The 17,240-nt window shown below is 39.7% G+C and overlaps 1 protein-coding gene across 1 annotated transcript in view; it reads right to left on the bottom strand.

The window, feature by feature from the left end:
- AVEN (apoptosis and caspase activation inhibitor) overlaps positions 1–17,240 on the bottom strand; it is a 185,602-nt gene that overhangs the window by 114,894 nt on the left and 53,468 nt on the right. The gene's annotated exons all lie outside the window — the stretch shown is intronic.

Genomic DNA, 17,240 nt, shown 5'->3' with positions numbered 1-17,240 from the left:
CATGCTTTCAGTGTGAACTAGCTGAAAGAGAGATGTAAGCACTATTATTTCAAGTCATATCACCAAGACACTAAAGAGATGCATGACAGGAACTGAATTAGAGAAAGATGCTTTTATTGCATTTGTCACTTTTTCAGCATCAACTATTAAGACAAAAGTACCATCTCACAGTTTTCTTCATTAATAATTCAAAAGTGGGAGTAAACATCATGTTGGTTAAATTCACAGACCATGATAAAATGGGAGTAAGGAAACTACCAGTAAGCAAGCAGGCAGTCATGAAAGAGGCCCCTAGAGAACTGAGGAATAGATGCAAAATTTCACCTTGGTTCAAGGAGAAATACTGATGCTACTCAGAAAACTGAAAAATTACCAAAACACCCAAAATGGAAAAGACAGTGTCTCTGAATGAGAAAGAGATCCCTAAATATAGATTATAAAGTGATCCCATGACATAGATTAATTAGTATCTGACACATGGACTAGTATGAGGGCAGGGAGGGGGCTGGTTAACACCTTTCTTAAAAAGCATGGATTTAAAAAAAAAAAAAAAACAGAAAAAATAAACAAAAAAACAAAGGACTCTCTTTAGCAAAACTACTGTGTGTACAAATATTTGTAAAAAATAAATTCAGGAGTTGGGGTTCAATAAATGAAACAAAAATGAAAGCTCCTTTTACAAACACATAGGCATATACAGACCTCTTTTTGTAATCTTTGTTTGCAACAGTAGCCAAAGGACAAAGCTGACCAACTAATCCTTCCACACTGAACACATGTGCAGTCTGTCTTTTGATTAGTGGCAATACCCTGATTCACAGTATCAGTCATTTGTGACTGACCCTCCTAGACTCAGAGCCTATACAAAGATGATGTGTAAAAAATACAGTAACAACTCCACGCATAATTACAAGTCAGGCTGAAGTCTCATTATCTACAGTTACACAGATTGCTTGATCCAGTGGTGTGCAGAGAATTCATAAAGCATTTATTCAGTCCTATGTACTGGTTCACTACAACCAATGGATTATTCAACAGTTGTTTAAGGATCTGACATTCTCTGTTTTTCATATTGAAATTATTAGTGAAATAACTCAAGAATCTGGGCCAATCAGAAAACACTGCCACTTTTGTAGACATTGTTTGACGTCACACTGTTGTCATCACCAGATTATGTGGGCCTTCTTATTTCCTGATTATCACTATAGAAATGTAGCACTGAATAATGTATTCTTTAAGAAGCGAAAGCCAGAGATGATTTCCAGTTCAGTTATCAACTAAAAATCCAAAGCTATTTATAGAATTTTTTGGTACAGTAACCTAGAAAGCTGTTGGTGTAAATCTATCAGGCTCGGTGTATAACACGGTACAACTCTTAACACTTAATATTTCATCAACTTCCCTTCATTTGTGTTGCAAAGACAGTCCGCTACATGCAGTAACTTCTGGGTAACTTCTGGTAATACCTACAGAGGAGCTTCTCATGCCTAGGAACTTCCACAACACTTTGAGGATATTTCTTTTATAACACCTTGTCAGACTACATTGAAAACCTATTTATGGCCAAGTGCAATGACTCACACCTGTAATCCCAGTACTCTGAGAGGCCAAAGCAGGAGGATCGCTTGAGGCCAGGAGTTCGAGACCCGCCTAGGCAATATAGCAAGACTCCATCTCTATAAAAAATTTAAAAGTTAAAAAAATAAGAAAATCTATTTATATAGTTGTCTCACATATGAAATTGCATTTTTCATGGTTGAGGGCCTTAAGAATAAAGACCACATCTGATTTATCTGTCTATTCCCAAGGTAAGCTCAGGACTAGTTAATCAATAGATGTGTTAAATGAATGTGAAAATGTATCTTAATGCATCTTAATGCATTATTCATGTACCCTGAGCATCTATGCTCACCCCAACACACATGTTGATGAATTCTAGACTGATGCTGGCCTATCTTAATGCATTCTCAGGTACAATCTCAAACAGGCAGAAGAATAGTGATCCTAAAATATACCTCAGCTACGTTTCACTGATAATGGGCAAGTAGGTAACTGCAGAAAAGTGTAATGAAGGAGCCTTTTGAAGTAGTTTATAATGAAATAATAGCTATAACAAGATAATATCTGTTAGGGATATTATATGATATTATGAGGTATGCAAATACAGAATAACAAATTTATCCCTTATCCTTTTGCTCTATTTGACATATGGAAATCATGTTTGCTATACTACACTGTGATCAAGAATTTCATCGATAATCCAAAAGGATCTAAATTGGTCGTGCTATTAAAAAGTGACTTCAGGGGAATTTGAATAAGTAGTTTGCAAATGAAATTGAAGAGATACTACAATCATCTTTCTGCTCAAAGACAAGTGGAGAAAGTGACACACTTAAAATCTTACATTTATTCTACTGGATGCTCTCCCTGCCCCCTCTCCCTGTTTCACTCTCTGTGAGGAATGAATCTTTACAAGTTACCTATGTTATATCTCCCCAAGTCATCTCTTCTCCTAATGAGAACAATACAATATACCAACAATGGTGATTTCTTTAACAGCAGGGACAAAGGCTAAAGGACTATGCTGTGCCTCAACCCCTATGATAGAAATTAAAGTAGCAGAGTGTTAAAGTAGGCCAGCATCACTCTAGAATTCATCAACATGTGTGTTGGGGTAAGGGCAGCTATAGTCTGAAGATGCTCAGGGTACATGAATAATGCATACATACGTCCTGACAGAAATCTGTGATTTGACGTTGGTGTGCACAACTTAAGATTTTGAGCTTTGGGCCGGGCACGGTGGCTCATGCCTGTAATCCCAGCACTTTGGGAGGCCGAGGCTGGCCAACATGGTGAAACCCCATTTCTAATAAAAATACAAAAATTAGCCAGGTGTGGTAGTGCACGCCTGTAATACCAGCTTACTTGGAAGTGGAGGCCAGAGAATTGCTTGAACCCAGGAGATGGAGGTTGCAGTGAGCTAAGATTGCACCATTACACTCCATCCTGGACAACAAGAGCGAAACTGTCCCGAAAGAAAAAAAAAACAACAACAGATTTTGAGCTTTGACATCCTATCATGTTTTTAGCCATGTTCCTTCTTTCAAACAACATCTTAGATAAAATGTCAAGTTATAAGACATATAAGAGCAGATCTGCCCTGGTTGGGTTGAGACAGAAAGCTTAGAGCCCGCAGGTCCCCGTCTCACCCCATCTTTCGTACGCTCTCTCCTCCACACACTTCTTGGACACCTTGTAAGATGTATTTATTGTAATTGTTCTGCCATCTAGAGGATTCACAAAGGTATTCTTCTCCATTTTAATGCATGTTTTTGATTCTGTATAGACACTGCCAAATACTCTAATGTAAAATTCCTGGTATATGTCAAGCAATAGTATTTTCTAGACCAAGAAGGCACAGGTTGCAAAATAGTGCTACTTAGCTATGCAGAATGCTACTCAGTTATTCTGTTGCCTAAACATTGATCAACCAACCAAGACCTAGGATTCGGATAAATTATAAATTGATTTTAAAAAGGACCAAACATCTATAATGTGGGTTGGAATATTCCAGAAGTAACTAAAATTAACAAAATCTCAGAAAATTATCATTTGCAATCAAGAAAGCATAGAAACAAAAAGTGAGAATTTGTTATAATAGAACTCAGAATTCAGTGTGAGAAAACAACAGAATTTGTTAGCATGGTGGCTCACGCCTATAATCCCAGCACTCTGGGAGGCCGAGGCAGGTGAATCACGAGGTCAGGAGTTTGAGACCAGCCTGACCAACATGGTGAAACCCCGACTCTACTGAAAATACAAAAATTAGCCGGGCGTGGTGGCGCGTGCCTGTAATCCCAGTTACTTGGGAGGCTGAGGCAGAAGAATCACTTGAACCCAGGCAGCGGAGATTGTGCCACTGCACTCCAGCCTGGGTGACGGAGTGACTCTGTCTCAAAAAAAAAAAAATAAAGAAAGAAAGAAATACCAGGTCCCTTGTGTAATATTCTAATATTCTTTCACCTAACATTATGCCAAACACTAGAGTTGTCTTGAGTTGTTCCCAGGTTTGTGAACTCTGCAATTTACTCGCCTTTGCAAGTGAGATGGGGCTCAAGTATTTAAGCTTCAACCTCCATATATAACTAAATATTATAACCAGCAGAATATATTGGGTAAAATCAACTTTTAAAAGAGGAAATATGATCTTCCATCTAAAAAAGCCATGTTTCAATTATTATGACATAGTATTTATATTACAATTTATTCATTCACATTCAGTGATCACCTCCAGCACTGTCCTATTCACTAAGGAATTCTCACAACTATTCATCCAGAATCTCAAATGATTCCTGCTTTGAGGCCAATCTCCTAAGTGAGCAATGTCATTTTTCTCTAAAATACTTTAAAATATTTTCAAATATATTCTTGAGATTCAATTTTAAGTACTGAGTTATTTTAAACCAACAACCAATACTCATGTACTTATTACACAGCTTTAACAAATATAAATTTCAGACATTCCTGCATCAGATTTTTTATGGCCTCTCTGTAAATGGATCTGGGAAGAAAAACTCCAGTAGACAACACACCTTTATTCTATAAGTGTATTAGGAACGGGTTAAAATTTATATATCTTTATTTAGGCTTCTTAAGTATCAGGAATAGGACCTTCTGTAGGCATAATTGTACATTTCCATTAAAAATATTTTAAATAAATGTAAACAGCAAGACAGAAACGAAAAAATTTTTAACATGAATTTCTTGTACCTTTCCTGTCTCAGACGCCCAGGTGAACTTCTGAAACAAACATCCTAGGCATAGAAACATAAGCTACTTTATTTTTCTATGCCCTCTCTTCCCACCCCTGAGTCAACCAGCCTCTTGTGGGATAGTGACATCCTGGATAGAAGTAAAATAATCAAAATTACAGGGTCCCTTGGGAAGGAGACCAATTCCCAGCAGTGATTCCTTATATAGAAAAGAGATAGCTAAACTCATGGTCAACACGGCATGAACTAGGTATGGCAAGGTTAATACCTTGTATAGAAAAAGAATTTTTAGCTTAAATTGGTACCAAGGAGATAGGAAAGTTGAAAGGCTCTCTGTCTCCTAACAAAATCCACACTACCTTTTTTTTAGCAACAAAATAAACAAAAACCACAAAAAAACACATTTCAAGGGAACACAAAAAGCTGGAGTTCTTACATGAGACAGGCAAGCTGGCCTTCAGGATAACAAGAACGAGCTCCACTACTCTTACTCTAAGACACTGTTTCTCATATACTGGCAGGATAGAAAGATCATCTGATTAGCACTTCAACAAAGCAGAAGATGAGACAGATTCAAACAAATCCTCCCTTTATCATCTCTTCCTACACTCTCTTACCTTGATTTACAAGTACATAAAATACTGCGTATTACAATGAATTCCGGTTTCATACCTTGACGTTCTCTTGTGTTAGGAGGCTATGACGGCGTGCTTTGATTCAGGCTGTTGTATCCTAGCCTCGTGGCCTCACTGAGCACCATTCTTATGCTTGCTCTCCTCCAAGGACACTTTGGAAGAAAGGATGGTACATACATATTTTCCTTCTCATTACAGCCCTATGTCTGTGTCTGCGAAATTTTGAACCTTGAAATTCTTTGACTATTTCTACAAGTGAAGAATCAAAGGTTCTCTGTTATACTCTAAGTTTCCAATAATATGGTCTCAGAGCAAGTAAGCCCTCCCTCGTAAAAACAGCCAGGTTTGAATTAGAAAGGACTATTTCAGGCCAGGTGTGGTAGCTCACCCCTGTAATTCTAACACTTTCGGAGGCCAAGGCAGGAGGATCACTTGAGCCCAGGAGGTCAAGGCTGTAGCAAGCTGTGATCACACCACTGCGCTCCAGCCTGGGTGACAGAATGAGCCCTGTCAAAACAGAAAAAAAAAAAAGAAAAGGAAAAAGAGAAAAGGAAAAAGAAAGGAAGAAAAGGAAGAGAGGGAGGGAGGAAGGGAGGAATGGAAGATGGAGGGAGGAAGACAGGGAGGAAGGGAGGGAGGGAGGTAAGGAGGGAGAAAGGGAGGGAGGGAGGACCAATTCAAAAGTCACTATGCCTATATAAAACTATTTTAAAAACATAGAAATTCAACCAGAAAACCTTAGTGATCCAAGTACATGAAGAAAGAGGAAATTTCTCTCTAGGCAGAACCAATGCAGACAGGCTGTTCTGAACAAAGTGACACTTATGTATTACTTATATTTCCTGAGCACCCTCTGAACATGTGTCGTACTAAACTATGGCAAACCCACTGTAGACACAGGAAGTCTCTTGAGTGAGAAAAAAAAAGAGCGGGGGAGTACATTTAATTGGAAATAAAACACCAAATGAAAATTAAAGTGTACAGGCCGGGTACGGTGGCTCACGCCTGTAATCCCAGCACTTTAGGAGGCTGAGGGAGGATCACCTGAGGTCAGGAGTTCAAGACCAGCCTGACCAACATGGTGAACCCAGTCTCTACTAAAAATACAAAAATTAGCCAGCACGGTGGCAGGCACCTGTAATCCCAGCTACTCGGGAGGCTGAGACAGGAGAATGACTTGAACCCGGGAGGCGGAGGTTGCAGTTAGCTGAGATCACGCCACTGCGTGCCAGCCTAGGTGACAGAGCGAGACTCCATCAAAAGGAAGGAAGAAAGGAGGGAAGGAAGGAAGGAAGGGAGGAAGGAAGGAAGGAAGGAAGGAAGGTTGGTTAAAGTGTACAAATTCTTCCCCAAGAGTTTGAGAAAAATAGAATTCGGCGTTACTTTTTCCCTTTCCCATGGTTCCTACACCCAAAAAATATTAGAAGGATATATTAATAAATCACAAACTTAGAAGAAACCAGAGAGTAATGTTCACTTTCACCCTGAGGTCCCAAGTCTAACAAGAACAAACATGTGAAAAATGGACAGAGGAAAGAGATGTCTGTCCATGCCAGGCAAGAGTAAGGAGTAGGGGAAACAGAACAAGATAAATCAAAAAACAGACAATAAATGGGACTTACTGGCTCATATAATGCTCCAGGTTTCTTTCTCATCCTGTTTAGAAAGGTTTATGTACTTGAGAATATTCCACATTTTAAGTCTATTCTAACAAAGAACCCTCTACTTCCTCTCTGCATATCAATTTGATTACAGCTTACCCCAAAGGACACAACCACAGAGGAGTCACCTCGTAAACCCCTCTTCAAAATAAAAATTGGAATTTAAATGGGTATCTAGGCTATTATTTAAAGACTGCACTGTTGGCCAGGCACGGTGTCCCATGCCTGCAATCCCAGCACTTTGGGACGCTAAGGCGGAAGGATTGCTTGAGCCCAAGAGTTTGAGACCAGCCTGGGCAATATGACAAAACCCTGTCTCTATAAAAAAAATACAAAAATTAGCCAGGCATGCTAGGGTGTGCTGTAGTCCCAGCTACTCAGGAGGCTGAGGTGGAAGGATCACGTGAGCCCAGGAGGTCGAGGCTGCACTCCAGCCTGGGCAACAAAGCCAGACCCTGTCTCAAAAACAAACAAATAAAACTGCACTATTTATGAACCTACAGAAAACACTCTTATCTGAGCAATTCATCTCCAACAAATACTTGTGTGGCCTTAAGTTAAACCTCAACCTTTATGAGCCTCGGTTTCCTCATGTAAAAAATAAAAGATTTGGACCAAATGTTATCTAATACTGTTTTCAGAATGAACATTCTATGATGTTCCTGAAGAGTGAGAAAAAAGACACGAATGGTTCATAACATATCAACTTTATTCAACTGAGAGAAGTTGGTTTGGCATCCTCAGGAATCTTAAAGGACACATGTAGAGAAACACAAAGGAGCTCCAGTGGTCAAGAAAAATGTAATGCATATATGCCTATATATTTTTCTTGTATTGACTGCTGGTTAATTAGAATAGCATGAGCAATCCAAGAGATTCAAGATCGGTATTACAGAAAATTATTCACATGAACACTAACTTGTTTTAGCTATGAATTTGTTAAATCTCCATTTTCTGGGTTTTAAAAAATAATCAGCTCACTTTTTCACTATGATTTTAAAGGAAAAAAAAAAAAGAATGAGGACAAGGGAGAAGATTTAAGACATCCTGGTTGAATCCATGATATTGTTTAACATTATCTCACAGTAAACTAATACGGTTCAGAGCAACTAGGCACAAAAGAAATAGGTACAAGGAAACCAAACGTGTAAAGCTGAAGACACACTGAAGTTGTAAGTATGTCAGGAGCAGCAAGTTCTTATTTAGGAATGATACTATATAGCTGATAGACATGCGCACTCCCACACAGACAAGATTTAACAACATCATTCTGTTAGCAGCACACCTTTCAAGAATCATTGCACTGGTAATGTCTTAACTTGAGAAGACCTCAGTGTGACAGCCTGCTCTAAAATGATTCCACCTTACCTGTTGCATTACTTACACAAGGCTGTTCTATACTGTCCCACACATGAACACTCCCAATGTGCTGCCTCCCAGGCAACACTTCCTCTGATTTCCCTTGTTGTGGGCTGATGACCATATATGACATGAGCACAAACTACGAAAAAGATACATGTATGGGTATCCTGGAAGAGCAGGCAAGGCATAAATGAGTATATTAAAGCCTTGGGCATTACAACAGGTAGTCAGGTACCCACATAGGAAAGAAAAGGGAGTGACACACAGAAAAGAGAAGCAAGGGGTCTAAAGATAAACCTGCTCCACAACTTGGCCCATTTATCATTATCTGTACACAGAGAACCCCAAATTACTTCTTGCTCTAAGTAGAGTGTAGGCAAGTACCTTAACTAGTTCCCAAATCCCATGTATACCATATGCAAAACATTATCAACAAGAGTATGAAAAGTACTAACTTGCAATACTGTTCAGATTTCAAAATATAATGGAAAAGAATATAGCTAAATGTAGCCTATCCTAAAAATCATATCACTAGAGCCTCCAATCAGAACTCAAAAAAAGATTAACATAGGATTCAGAAACACTCTGCAAGTAAAAACTTTCTCACTTTAAAACAGAGATCATCAAATTGAAAAAATGCTGTGACGTACTGAGGTCACACTGAGCTTTTATATAAATATACAATCACAACTTGGTTCCAAGACTTGCCCAGTTTTGGGCAGCAACCCCTCTTAATTTTTTCTCAAAATTGTGGAGAGAAAATATCTGAATTAAGAAATCCAAAAGGTAATGTGAAAAATATTAACAACAATGATGCCTTATCAATTTTCCTAAAAAATATGAAGCAGATGAATTTCATTTTACTTTCAGCATGCACGGCTTGTAACACATAATTATCTTTTTGCTTAATTATTAGCAGTCAAGAAAAACTCATTTCCATGTTAGCACTCCTGCGTACTAATACATTTTTTCCAGATTTTTCAGTTTAAATGAAACAAGTAGCAAGTATAAGAGTATCGCTCCCATTGTCATGACCAGATCAAAAGGCACCAAACTAAACAACATAACTAAGTTTTTTTAAGTAGCCAACAGCTTTCTTCTTTTAACAGATACTAAAAATGGGGGGAAGGGGAGGAAACGCAAATATTCCCAAACAATGAAATGGCTCATTTTCTATATAATATACCAAAAGGGCCTACTGCTGCACAGCCAACTGTATGCATACCACAGAGGACGAGAGTGCAATATAAAGAAGAATTACGGGTTTTGGAATCAGATTGAAAGGAATTCACACTGCAGTTCCATTACATACTAGTTATGTGATCTTAAATTACCTAACTTCCTTGAGCTTAATTTAACTCATCCACAAAACTGTCTAATACTAACACTGAAGGGCTAACTTGAATTTAAATAAAATGTATACAAAATACCAAATATCTAGCCAGGTACTCCATAAATAAGAGTTTTGGTTTTTGTTTGTTTGTTTTTGAAACGGAGTCTCGCTCTGTTGCCCAGGCTAGAGTGCAGTGGCACGATCTTGGCTCACTCCAACCTTGGCTCACTGCAACCTCCACCTCCTGGGTTCAAGCAATCCTCCTGCCTCAGCCTCCCTAGTAGCTGGGACTACAGGTGCATGCCACCATGCCCTGCTAATTTTTTTTTTTTCTTTTTTTTTAAGTAGAGACAAGGTTTCACCACATTGGCCAGACTGGTCTTGAACTCCTGACCTCAGATGATCCGCCCGCCTTGGCCTCCCAAAGTGCTGGGATTACAGGCATGAGCCACCACACCCAGCACTAAATAAGAGTTATTTTAACACATTTGTTAACACCTACATCTCTTCTGCCCTCTGCCCCCAACAAATTAAGTCAACCTAATTCAGAGGTTGGCCGTAATGCATTTTTCAGCAGTGCTGCCTTCTCAATTTCAAATTCCTATAAGATCACACCCTCTCCCACCCCAAACCAAACCCTAGCAATGACCCCAAGAATTACCAAATGCTATGCTCTGCCAAAAATAAAAATTAAAAAAGGAAAAAGTAAATGGAAGCATTTCTGACAATACTACTAAAATATTTTCTGGAGCAAAGCAATAATATATGGTTAAGAGGCCAAATCTCAGTCCCAATGGTCAAATTCAATTTGATTGACTGCTATTAACTCAGCACTGCCAAATCTTGATCGTTTTTAAGATTTTACAATTTTTTTAAATGCTACAAGTGTGTACCCATATCTAGCACTGCACCTAATACTACCACTTCTGAGTCAAAATTTTTGAATTTAGTAATGGAAACAAGAATTTGCTACGTTATGGCATTTCCAAGAACAGCAGTAAGGAATGTAGTTATGTTGTACATCCAAACACCATGATGTTTTTTTCCCCTTATGAATCTAAAAACACATTAACCACATTCTCTCTCTGGACCAGGCCATCTGGACACCACCCCCAAGGCAACAAAGGCTACCTTAGAATTATCCCAACTTCTGAGGGAGATCAGCCAAATGGTTAGCATGTCCTGGGATGACTGTTGGGTCACCGGGACATGCCTACTTCCTACCCATCAACTCCTGTTGGGATAATTTTTGAAAGACTGCACCTCTTAACTGCATGGACCATGACTGTCTCTTGCACAAGAAGCACAACATTAAGGCAGGTTTTTCTAAGCAATGGATTTTAGACATGGATATATAAATCACTTGGGATATAGCTAACCATATACATATATGTCCATACTGTGTGTGTGTGTATGTATGTGTGTGTGTGTGTGTGTGTGTGTGTGTGTGTATGTATGTATGTATGTATATATATGGCTTCTTACTTGGTAAGCAACAAATGACAAAAGATAAAATAAGCTTTTTGTAACTGATTAATGAGAAAGAAATTAAAATCAATTATTGATGTTTCACCTTGTTTTACAAATGTACCCTCATTAACCCCATTCAGTTAATATAAATGCTTCCACTCTTCAAAGAAATTGATAGAAGGTTCAATGACACAAGAATAGCACCATTTATAATACAGATAGCTCTGCAGTAAAGCATAAATAAAAAGGTCAAGTATTTAGTCATTATAACTTGACTTCTTGTCCAAGGCAATCTCGGCTTCATTCAGAGAGAACTAGTTCCGCTGAACTTCTAAGGAAAAACAGTATCTTTGCATAGCCTCAAAATATTATTTACTGTCATTGTATTTAACACATGCCCAGAAATTCCTCCTTCCATGGATGAAGCTTACTCCCATCGTCTTGAGTGCGAGCAGGACTTAGTGACTCGCTGCTAGTGAACAATAAATGGAAAGGGAAAAACAGGAAGTTTACAGGAAGAAACCTGACAGAGGTTTGTAAGTGGTAACTAAGAGGTAACTACGTGATCAGAGTTAACATCATCAGCAGTAAGTCCTATAAATATTTTGTGTCCACTGACATGATCCAACAAGAAAGGTACATCGTCTTAGGGTATTCTCCCCCAGAATCCATAAACTCAGCCTCATCATGAAAAATAAAAATAAAAATAAGAAAAACCCAAATTAAGGGACATTCTACAATATGGTCTACTCTTCAAAAGTGTCAAGTTCAGAAAAGACTGAGAAACTGTCACAAATAAGAAGAGACTAAGGAAATACAAAGAATAAATGCAATGGGGTATCCCGAGTTAGAAGAGAAAAAGGACATGAGTGGAAAAAACTGGAGAAATGCAAATAAAGTCTGTGGTATACCAATGTTAATTTCTTCATTTTGATAAAGATATCATGGCTATATAAAATAATAATATTAGGGGAAGCTGGGTAGAAGGTACATGGAAACTCGCTGTATTATCTTTGTAACTCTTCTGAAAAATCTAAAAAGTATTAGAAAATAAAAAGTTCACAAAATAAGTAATTGGACCATAATGTCATTTAGTATTAAGTTAATCTACATACAAGATATTCTGCAAACTCAACCACTTTCCTCACCTGTTAGAATAGATTCATGGTAGGTTTTTTGTTTGTTTTTCGTTTTTTGGATTTTTTTTCTTTTTTTGAGACGGAGTTTCACTCTTGTTGCCCAGGCTGGAGTGCAATGGCAAGATCTCCGCTCACTGCAACCTCCACCTCCCTGGTTCAAGTGATTCTCCTGCCTCAGCTTCCCAAGTAGCTGGGATTACAGGCATGCTCCACCACAGCTGGCTAATTTTGTATTTTCGGTAGAGACAGGGTTTCTCCCTGTTGGTCAGGCTGGTCTCGAACTCCTGACCTCAGGTGATCCACCCGTCTTGGCCTCCCAAAGTGCTGGGATTACCGGTATGAGCCACCGCGCCCGGCCTATTCATGGTAGGTTTCTACATGAGTTGCTTTTCATTGAAAAACAAGCATGTTCCCAGGACTTTGGTCTTTAAAAATGAGACAAACTTTAATAGCAAACATAAGGAATCTTTGATGCAGTAAATCACACCCAATAACCACAAATAACAGTTCACTCACTCATTCAGCAAGCTCTCTCATCACGAACCATGTGACATGTCCTGTGTCATACACTAACAATGAAAAGATCTCCCCTCAATAGATGAACCCACCAATATCTTCACCTCGAGAGCAGTGGAATCAGAAAAGCCTCCTGACCTTGACCAGCTGAACTGGGTACCTTCCCTGGGTTACCCCACAGCACTCTGTACCTGCCACGCTGAACTGTATTTGTTGGTTTCCTCACATCTAAATCACCTCACAAGAGATATTTGCCAATAACTATGCAGGGTCTGAGATTCCACCCTATCTGTAAGCTGACAGGTTAGCCTGTTACTGTTTCATGGGTGCTAGCAGAAGACATGAGACACCTGGGCCAGAGACAAAGGTGTCTCTGGCAAAAGCAATAGTCAAACCTCATGTTAATTTTTGTTGGTTCCTCATCGCCCCCGTCTCAGAGTGGTAATTCAAAGAGTCCTGTACATGCTGTGGGCTTTGTCACAGGGAAGGAACACTGAGCTGAGTGTTCCTTTATGATCTGAGAGGAAAACTGAGCTGAGTGCACGCCCTCAGCTCAGCGTTCCTTTCAGTAAGTGAGTAAGTTCCTTGAGCAAGTGGAAGCAGCCTGGGGGAGATATTACGTCATCCCTCAGGGTTGCTTGCTGAAAACACAACTGTGAGAAATACAGAGAAGGAGCAGTCAGAGCCTTGCATTCTTGACATACCCACCAGGGGCAGCTCACTGCACTCAGCCTCCAACACACTCAGAAAGACAAGGGCCGGGCGCGGTGGCTCAAGCCTGTAATCCCAGCACTTTTGGGAGCTGGAGGCGGTGGGATCACGAGGTCAGAGATCGAGACCATCCTGGCTAACATGGTGAAACCCTGTCTCTACTAAAAAAATACAAAAAAAACTAGCCGGCAAGCAGGTGGTGGGAGCCTGTAGTCCCAGCTACTCCGGAGGCTGAGGCAGGGAGAATGGCATAAACCGGGAGGCGGAGCTTGCAGTGAGCCGAGATGGTGCCACTGCACCTGTGCCTGGCGACAGAGCAGACTCCGCCTCCCAAAAAAAAAAAAAAAAAGAAAGACGGGCAGTGTGTGACAGGCATTTCTGTACCCTCGGCACTTGGCATGGTGCATGATACACCTGATTCCTTACTGTTTGGTAAATAAGTACCTATAAGCTAGAAATCTTAAGTTTGAAGCCAAAGACTACTGTTCCCAATTCTGTGACCATGTACACAGTCACTTAATCTTTTTAAGCTTCATTCTATTAATTTCTAGGAAATGTTCAAAAATAGAAGTTCAAGAAATGTTCAGTGAAAGAATTATCTCTGAGGATTCTTCTCTAATACTGAAAGGTTCGTGATTCTCTCAACAGCAGAATGCCAGAAATTCCAGGTGCCTGATATCACTCTGACAAATCTGACTCACACAGCATTCCCCCATGGAGGGAGAAATTCATGACGACATAACACATTTAGGATTCTATTAAGTTGATTTTTGTTTCTCGGGGTTATTCATGAAAACCCCACAGTTCACTGGAAATTTTTATAAACTCTTTACAAACACAAGGCAGAAGACTCCACAACTACAGAATTTTAAAGGTAAATATAAAACCACATTAAGTATCTGCTTAGCTAGAAAGTAAGAGGTGAAGAAAGCAAGCTTTCTGAAACTTCATGATTTCAAAAAACCAGCAGTACCATTATTAAAGACAATATTTCCCTTCATGTGCAATACACAGGATATAACAGATCATGACCATAAGGCTCTAGATCAGGTTCGTTTTTTTGTTGTTGTTGTTTTGTTTTTGAGATGGAGTCTCGCTTTGTCGCCCAGGCTGGAGTGCAGTGGCACAATCTTGGCTCACTGCAACCTCCGCCCCCCAGGTTCAAGCGATTCTCCTGCCTCAACCTCCCGAGTAGCTGGGACTACAGGCACCCACCACCACGCCCAGCTAATTTTTGTGTTTTTAGTAGAGACAGGGTTTCACCGTGTTAGCCAGGATGGTCTCAATCTCCTGACCTTGTGATCTGCCCACCTTGGCCTCCCGAAGTGCTGGGATTACAGGTGTGAGCCACTGCGCCCAGCCCAGGTTCTTTTCAAGTGCTAAATAAACAGATAAAATATAGATTTACTTTTCCAAGAGGAATTCTCACCACAGGTTATGAAAAGCAGTATGTTGACATCCTCACCACTCAATGCCACTAAATTAAACAGTATATATTCATAATTCATTAGCATTAATTCCATTCTCAAGTCACTGAAAATTCTGAGACCAATGTAGTATTCTCACAACAAATCATGTGAGGATATTCTTTCCATCCCACTCCACACATGACAATGACTAAGAATGTACAATGCAGTATCCCACATGTGCTTTATTCTTTTGCACATGTCACCTTTCAGTTGGAAAAGGTACATTTGAAGGTTTTTTCGTTTGATAAACTAAGATCAAATTCATTTATTATGCTGGCTTGCTTTTTATTTAACAAAAGGGGAAGAGAAAGGGGAAAGGCAAGGAAAAGAAAAGAGAAAAACAATGGACAGCCACCAGGCAGTGTCTTGCCTCCACAGTGTTAGGATGGAATAAACCCACAGACTCAGAGTCTTCCCCTACTCCAGTCTCTGATTACGCTCCACTCTCTTCTCCAGCCGCAGCCTCTGGGACCATCTCCTTGCCTATCCCCTTCTTCTCAGACCAGCTAACAATGGTTTTTATCTCCAACCAACATGAGTTCCGAAATCTACCAGAATTATTCTACTGAGGTCAAGGCTGCTGCCAGCTGCTTGGTCCACCGGTATCTGTGGGCCTCCTCTACTTCTCTCTTTCTCTCTTTGGGCTTTTGTTTCAACTGCAACAGTGTGGCCCCAGAAGGCAGGAACCACTTCTGCTACAAGCTGGCAAACTAGCATGCCAAGCATGCCTACAAAATTCATAATCAGCGCTGCATGCAGAAGCTGCCCCAAGATGGGTGGGGTCACACCCTGGATGCCCAGGAAGCTGTCCTGGCCCCAGGGAAAACCCTAACCATGGGTCTGCATGCCCTGCGTTACAGCCACACAGACCCGCATTCTCTGTGATTGTCTACACAAGGAGGTGAAATGCATCAAGAAGGAAAACCACTGGACCAACTTCCATAGGCCAAAAGACTCACCCTCCCACACGACTGGGAGCCTCGCAGTGCAGTGCCCTGAGGCCTGGCTGCAGCTCCCAAGCCTTGGGGCTTCTGTCCAGGTGTCTGCCTCCAGCCCAAAGGCAGCTTCTTAACCAACCACAAACCCTCCCTGAAGCTGCAGACCAAGTGTAAACAACACAGCTTCTTTTTTTGCAGAAACGAACAAAAAATGTGTATCTTAGACAGTGATATATAAAAACATAGATTTTTTTTTTTAGTTTCAGATGATCAACTATATATATTTCAATTTTAATGAATAGTATCAAGTGCAAAAAATTCCAACTTTGAAGTCAGGCATACTTAAAATCGAATCCTGATTCTGCTACCTAAGAGATATGAGAATTTTGTACAAATTGTTGAACTTTATTTCTAAGGCTTAGTTTCAACATGTATAGAAGAGAGATAATGAAATCTACCCTATTAGGTTAAAGCTAGGATTTAATGAAATGGAGAAAGTGCCCATGTAACACATCTCACACAGAGCCTACACCTGGTAGGTTTCAGGAAATGACAGCACTGACGACCACCATCAGCTTGTTAGCTTAAGGTCACCTGCGGCTGCAGCGTCACTAGTGGCCACAGGGCTCATTTACACACACACACTGTGCCTATTAAGCCTAACCCTTCTGAGGACACTGAGTGTGCTCGTTTAACACACAGGTAAAAAACACTGTAGAATTATTGCAAAATTAAAAGCCAAGAGAACAGAATTACAGGGTTGAAAAAACTCCTTAATAAATAACCTTACTCTATCCCATGCAGCAAGAAGGACCATTGTTGAACCCATTTCCATTAAATGAAACCAAACCCATTTTGAATGTTTTTCAGTAAAGGTGATTTCCCAACTCTCCCTTGGATGCCCAGTTAACACTCATAACACAAATGGCTAATCTAAATCCCCTGCATTTTAGTTTAAGTAGATTTGATTTTTTTTTCCTTTGTCTTTATAGCTTAGAAAACACAAATTATTAAACCATTTATCAGACTTATTTTGCTTAGCATCCTAAACCTTTCATCATACATCCTGTTTTTCTTATTTTTAATCATCTTTCAGGTTCCCTGTATCACCTCTATAGTTGCAGAAGTTAAAATAGTTGAACAAATCACATACACACAAAAAAAAAGCTAAATAAAAGAGAAAATGAGTTAATGGTTATTTGTTTTATTTTTCTAATTACATATATATGTTAGT

Source organism: Papio anubis, chromosome 7 (genome assembly GCF_008728515.1).
Source record: "Papio anubis isolate 15944 chromosome 7, Panubis1.0, whole genome shotgun sequence".
Classification (NCBI taxonomy): domain Eukaryota; kingdom Metazoa; phylum Chordata; class Mammalia; order Primates; family Cercopithecidae; genus Papio; species Papio anubis.
This window is presented reverse-complemented; position numbering and strand designations above follow the sequence as displayed.